This window comes from Rhagoletis pomonella, unplaced genomic scaffold, assembly GCF_013731165.1.
Source record: "Rhagoletis pomonella isolate Grant_MI unplaced genomic scaffold, Rhpom_1.0 Rhpom_scaffold_00008, whole genome shotgun sequence".
Lineage (NCBI taxonomy): Eukaryota > Metazoa > Arthropoda > Insecta > Diptera > Tephritidae > Rhagoletis > Rhagoletis pomonella.
Genome location: NW_023458562.1, coordinates 3,533,797 through 3,541,019, shown reverse-complemented (window position 1 = coordinate 3,541,019; position 7,223 = coordinate 3,533,797).

Genomic DNA, 7,223 nt, shown 5'->3' with positions numbered 1-7,223 from the left:
TCAAATTTGCAATAACAACTAACTATAAAAATGAGAAAAATGTGAAGTTAGAGCTCGAAAAACGGTAATTTTTTGATTTGCTTCTGATAGTATTCTAATGTCGCGTACGTTATGCAAAAACATTGTTTGTCTATGTCATTTGTATACTGGCAGTCGCAGGTAATGCAGATTACAATTCTTAAACGAGAAATCTTCTAGTTAAAGATATACACCCCTATTGCGAATGTCGATTGGCAGTAGATAAACGACTATTAAGCGATTATCGATTATCGATGCTATTGCGAGTGTCGCTTAGTCGCTCAATTAGCGACTGTGAATACTTTTTAATCGCTCATCCTTCTATTGCTGTTTTTTAGTCGTTGGAGTTTGCGTTTATAAAATTTACATAAGAAAGTGGTACTATAATGGATAAAAAGTAAGTCAATTGAACTGGAAGTTGTAAAAACTTGTGAAATATACATATGCATGTATGTGTCTGAATTACAGATCAAAAATTATAAGCAACAAAAGGCAACTTGCGCGGTTGTTCGTACTGATGCAGGAGAGTGAAGACATGGGCAAAGGAATTTCCGGAAAGAGTAGGGTAGGAAGCTCCGCTTCTATTGGAAAAGATACATAAACAATATTTCTTGTGCATACAACTCCGGTTACGCCATCCACAGTGTTTTTGCGCAGAGCCAACATCAAAAGTTTATACAAAAAAACTGCATAATTTATTAATTGACTAGTGCTCGGAAATTTGAAATCTTTATTTTAAATTAAAGTTGAATTCTTTCAATACACTTGTTATGTTGTTATGTTAAAGTTTTTAAACACGGGTCACGCGTTTGGACACAAAGACCCAACATCATTGTACAAAAAACTTAACCGTACCGTATTTCTTAAACTTCCATAAAGTTTATTAATGAGGAAAACAGCTTTTCCTGCAAATCATGTAAAGCCTAAAAACTGTGAAGCATCGGGAACGCAACTTCTATTCATAAAACTCACACATGTACATACACCTTCCAAGTCCAAGGGATCCGACGAATCTCGCAATTCCCTTCTTGCTTTAGCTAACTCTACTAATTTATTAGCTTCCGCATCATCTTCCTCTTCACTAAACCATATTTCAACTGTGTCCATTTTTTTAATTTTATAATAAAAGCAATTATTTTAAAAATGATGTAAATAAAACACTCAAGAAACAAATGTAAACAAACAAACAGCTGTTTACAATTCTGTCAACCATTCACAATAGTACAAATTTTTATCGATCAAGTTACACAATAGCAAAATAAAAGATGATCGACTCGATCGACAAATTTCTATTCTACTGCCAGTCGACACTCGCAATAGGGGCCATACAGTAAAATTTTCTTCCAACCGAAGTAAAAATATATTTTATTACCCTTTAAAGTTTGTCGCATACGTTATTGTAAGTACGAAAATTTCAATCAAATACATCAAAACCAATGTTAATTGCAAAATTTCCATTTAAATTACTTAGAATAGTTGTAAAACAATGAAACGGTGGCGCGAAGAGTTCTCAATAAATACATTTTATTACTTACGAGAAAAATTGTCGCGTACGTTATGTCGCGTACGTTATTGTTTTTTTAATATAAAACTAGCCAGAGATAATTTCTCTTAAAATATGAAAGGATTGTAAAGGTACATTATTTAGCTTAGTTTAGGAATTTTTAAAGAAAAGAAAAACTCCCATGATTCGCAGACTTTCGCATATATGCGTGTTTCCATGAAAATGTAAACCGAAAATGCAAGCAAATGAATTCAAACGGCTTTATAACTTTAAATTTCGTATTCAGATGACGGAAAAAGGTTTTGAAAACGCGAAACGGTGGAGAGAAGAACTGAAAAAACTTAATTTAGTATGTGTTACTAGTAAAAATATTGTATGGGGGAAAAATCTGTCGCGTACGTTATTATAATTTTTTTAATAAAAACTAACCAGAGATAATTTCTATCAAAAAATGGAACGATTGTAAAGGTAGATTATTTAGCTTAGTTTAGGAATTTTTAAAGAAAAGAAAAACTCTCATAATTCGCAGACTTTCGCATATATGTATATGTGCCTTAAAACCACTTCTTTTTTTGTCGCGTACGTTATCACCTGGTTTTGAACGGATATTTTCCAACCCAAGGTTTCGAGGCTGCTTATTTTTTTCTCAAACATAGTACCCTTTGGTTGCAACATAACCGTAATCTTGTTTTTCTGTAACTTCTATTTTTGATAGATTTTCGTTACTCTATAAGCGTACGAATGTCGCGTACGGCTGTATGGAAACACCCATATGTCACCGAATTCATTCTCAAATTCATCGAGCAAGGCTTTGAATTGCCGATGCTTTAACGGTCATCCGCGAATCAAATTCACAATACGAACGATCGTGCTCATAACATTGTCAAGGTTGAGGGTTTTTGCAATCAGATTTTCCTTCTTTTTCACTACGTTATGTATATATATCTTGCCCACGAGTACGAGTTTCCAAAGTCAGATTGACTAAAAGTGCCTCCTTAGCAGAAAAATCAGAAAATACCACTCTGGTGAACACTAAGAAGTGCGGAGAGTCTGAAACATCGGTCGACTCATCCATTTGTAAGGAAACCTAGTCACATTTCTTGAAATCGCTTTTTATTTGGCCATGAATATCGTTTGGTAGGTCATCAGATAACGACACTTTTTTTATTGCTGAGATTACGCTGTTTTTGTTTTGAAAATCCTGAAGCAGAGACTCTGTCATGTCTAGCATAGAAAGATAAGAAGTGAATGAGTTCGTGAAAATTCAAAAATAAAAGCTTACTTATGTACCAAAAAAGCTTCCAATTGTTAAACTTTTCAATTCAATACAAAATATTCTGTTCATCTTCTTGTTTGCTACCAGGCGCCCGCGAGCTACCGCGAGCTATTTAGAACTCTTAATCTCGTCTGTTACTTCCCAAAATTATTGAAAGGACTTTTGGTCATAGCAGGCTTACCCCTCTGTTCTAGCGGAGTCACAAAACTAGCTCACCACTGTTGTTATTTCTAGTGCGCCGCAAAAATTCGATTTTAAATGCTAGAAAAGTACACAAAAACTTTAAAATTTTTGTTGTAGCGGAATATTTCTTGCAGCAGCAAAGTTTGAGGCGCAGTACAAATCACAGCAGTGATGAGCTAAGGTTAGACTATTTTTACGCCATCTTAAAATCGCATTACATTCAAAGAGTAGGGGCATTAGTGTCTGATTAAAGGAATCGTTTTACTTTTCTCATTTCCTTGTTTTATGTATATGTAATTCGAAAGGAATTTTGTCTTATAGCAACCGTCTTCGTTGGGTTACAGCGAGGGAATATTCCTATATTCCTTTCCTGCATATTAGGTAGCCGTCTTTAGGTGCAAATCTACGTACATACCAACCAGGGTTGTTGCGAATATTATTCCGAAATAAAAGTCCTTTCCGGATAATAAACAAACCGCCTGTCAAAATGAAACAAATTTGGTATTATATGAAAGAGGAATGAAATAGCTTTTAAACAGAAATACCGAACGATCTTAATTTATATTTTTTTTTGATAATTTAATACTAAAGAAATGCATACACCTGACACAAGGTTTGTTCTATGGTACTTGATTAACATTTTTTATTGAAATATTTTTAAATATGTGGCTTTCCTCATTTAGACATTTCAGTTATAAAGATATTCAGCCCTATTCTGCATTTCGATTACGTTCCCGCATTCCGCCCCGCAAGAATCGAACTTAGGTATTCTGCGTTACGATCGAATCGAAAGAGGAAGAGGAAGAGAGAAAACATCTTTCGAAAACAGCTGCTTGCCTAGGAATGTGTGAAATCGAAACAAAACAAAAGAAATATTTGCCACCAAACTATAGCAGCTTATGAAGTTAAAGTTTGTAAATATTTTTAAATAACTAAATATATCTAACATCATTGTAATTTAAAAATAAAATCTCGTTTGTGCTTTATTTAAGTGGAAACATAATTATAAAAATGAAATCCATAGCCGCGGCGTTATTGCATGAAGAGGAGAACGCGTCCCAGATTGCTGATGCGGAAATTGAAAGGCGGAGATTTAGGGACATGTTTGATCTTTCTCAGATGAGTGAAAAGTCATAAATTCATCATGAACTGTATTACTCATCGCTCAAAGCCAGTGAAATTATAAACGTTGTTTGCGCACTCCACAACATTTGCATTTACTACAGAGTGGAAGATTTGAACGCAAATGAATTCCGTTTCGAAAGCCGTCAGGAGGGGGGGAAGAACAAAGCTCCATAGAAAATTCGAATTCGACAACATACGCACCTCTTTTTAAAAAGTTAGTAGTAGGTAGTAGTTAGTTTTTTTATGCAACTTCACATTTTATGTATGTATGTACATACTTCTATTAATTTTATATACCAATAATAAATTGTATTCAGTGCATTTCACAGTCTTATTTATAGATAATGAAAACAAAAACGCCTGTGCTTTCTCTTTGAAAACCTCGCGCAATATCCCTTTTGGTTGCTAATATTTGAGCAAATTTTTCGTATTGCCCGTATTACCGCTGCGAAAACACAGAAATCGAGAAAACTCATTTATGATGACTTACAATCATGCACAGTATATTTTACTTAATTTTTGTATAAAATTTTGTTATTTAACCCCACGAAAATAACAATCGAAATGTTCTCCGTCAACAAATTTGCAACTTAGAAAAACGGAACTCCGATCGAAATGTAGAATAGGTATAATAATCGTAAATTTCGAAGATTGATCGAAAGGAAACGGAACGCAGAATACCAAAGTTCCGAACAGAGAAATTTTCGATTCGAGTCGAAATGCAGAATAGGGCTGATGAAAGTCCTCTTTAATTTGGTACCAAACTTGTTTAATTTGGATAAGCGGTTTGTTTATTATCTGGAAAGGACTTTTATTTTGGAATAATAATCGCAACAACCCTGATACAAACATACATATATACATATTTATGTATGTACTCGCAATGACAATAAATAAAGATCGGTAAGTAACCTTGACTTAATTTAACTAATAGAGGAAGTAGTATTATTGTAATTTGAAATACAAATCGTTGGCTTAGTTCGCAAACGTGCTAAGTCCATTTTATTTATTTTTTTTCAGGAGGGCCAAAAAACCGTCTAACTTTTTTTGTTGTCAATATTTTTCTAATCTGTAAATGCAGTTTTCTTCCTTAGTTCGTCTTGTTTTAGTACCAATAATCGGCCAATTTCAAAATAAAGCTGTTGCAGACTTATAGGCTCTTTTGGGACTTACCACATTTTCTATTTACGATTTTATTCTTTTAATGTGAACTTAGCACATTTACTATCAACCTTTTTTCCATTATTTTTTATTGTTAAAAGATTTAATTGTTTATTTTAAATATATTTTATTGTTTTAAAATAAATTATAACCTAATAGAGTTTTATTTCATTACTATTAACAAAAAATAACTATTTTAAGTCGTAAATTTATGTACCATTTATAAAAGAAAATAATTGAAAGTAAGTAAATAGGTATAAGTTTGTGCGAAACCGAATTTTACATACCCGGCGCAGGTATCAAATACTGTCGTTAGCTGGGGCGTTTTCCCCGATTTCAAACGTTTTCCATAATATCCTGAGTTAGACTCAATGAAATAATTGAACCACGTTTAGTAGAAATCGCTCAATTGGCTACCGAGATACACCTTGTAGTCATAAAGTGGGCGGTGTCATGCAGTCTTAATTATTGTTAAGAGATTGTTGTAAGTATTAACTTGGAGTAAATTGGCGTCGTCAGTTATTAAAATATCAGAGTTTTCGCATTTCTGAAATTTACCGTTAGATATACGGAAAGCGAATGTAATTTTGGTCCGATTTGAATAATTTTCAACGAATTGCTTTTCCGTACCAGGTTTATTAAGTGCACCGAGTTTGGAAGAAATTTATAAATCGGTTACCGAGTTACACTTTTGCGGTCATAAGTGGGCGGCGCCATGCCCATTATCCCAAAATGTATCATAATCTAATTTTCTGCTGAGTCGTTATCGAGATCATCGATTTTAAGTGAATTGGCTTTAGTAGATACGCGTAGTCATTGCCCGATTTTAAAGATTTTCAACAGATTTCTTAGTTAGACCCTAAATAAGGCTCGTACCGAGTTTGGTGGAGCTCGGTGAATGGGCTACTGAGATATATTTCATAATAGGTGGGCGGGGTCATGCCCATTTTCCAAAAATTCCACAATAATATTTTTTACAAAAATTCTACTTCACATACTAATTTTGAACAATTTGCATCCAATATTTACTGAAATATCGTAGTTTTTGCATCTTTACAAAATACCTTTAAATCGGAAATGGGCGTGGTTACAGTCCGATTCGCCCATTTTTAATACCAACTTACCTTTGAATAAAGGGCAACCTACATACCAAATTTCGTTGAGATATCTCGAGTTATCGTGTACACGGGCAGACGTGTTTATATTTTTTCTTGATTTTTTTGGACTTGGCACATTTGCGTACCAATGCATAACAACAAGTAAAAACGACATTACGGTAACTTTCTATTTTGGTAATGATGTATTTTGAGTTATGCTATCTTACTGCATCAAAATCTCAATTTTCATAAAAAGTGGACTTAGCACGTTTGCGAACTAAGCCAACGAAATATTTAAGGCTAGGACAGAGGTATAAAAAGCGTAAGTATTTATTGCAAGCATTTTAGTTTTAAACGATAGTCAGCTACCTATAAAATTAAGAATGCTTTCCATTTTATCTTTCGTTTAAATCGTACAATGTTTTTAAATGGTCACAGTCGATTAACAGTCTAAATATCTTAGTTTCGTTTTAACAACAATTTCGTCACTGGAGTCGCTAGAAGATATCATTTTAAAGATCGCTTCAATTAAAAAAGTAGTTGTGTATTAAACTAGCTTAAAATATTTAAATCATTTTGTATTTGTACTTACTTGTAAAATTCTTTCAAGGGCGGCAAAAGACTCTTAATATTTGTGACGCTTGCTTCAAGTATCAATAGTCATATGAAAAACTTGAGAAACAGAATTTTATGTACAAGTACTAAAAATAGTTGTAATTTAAAAGTTATACTTGCAGCTTGTACCTAACAAGTGTAGTTTTGAGAAACATATACTTGTGGAAACGTTAATGATTACAAGTAATCGTTGCCTTAATATAGAAAGGCCCTATCTGACATCGTCGCTGATTTACAAAAAGTC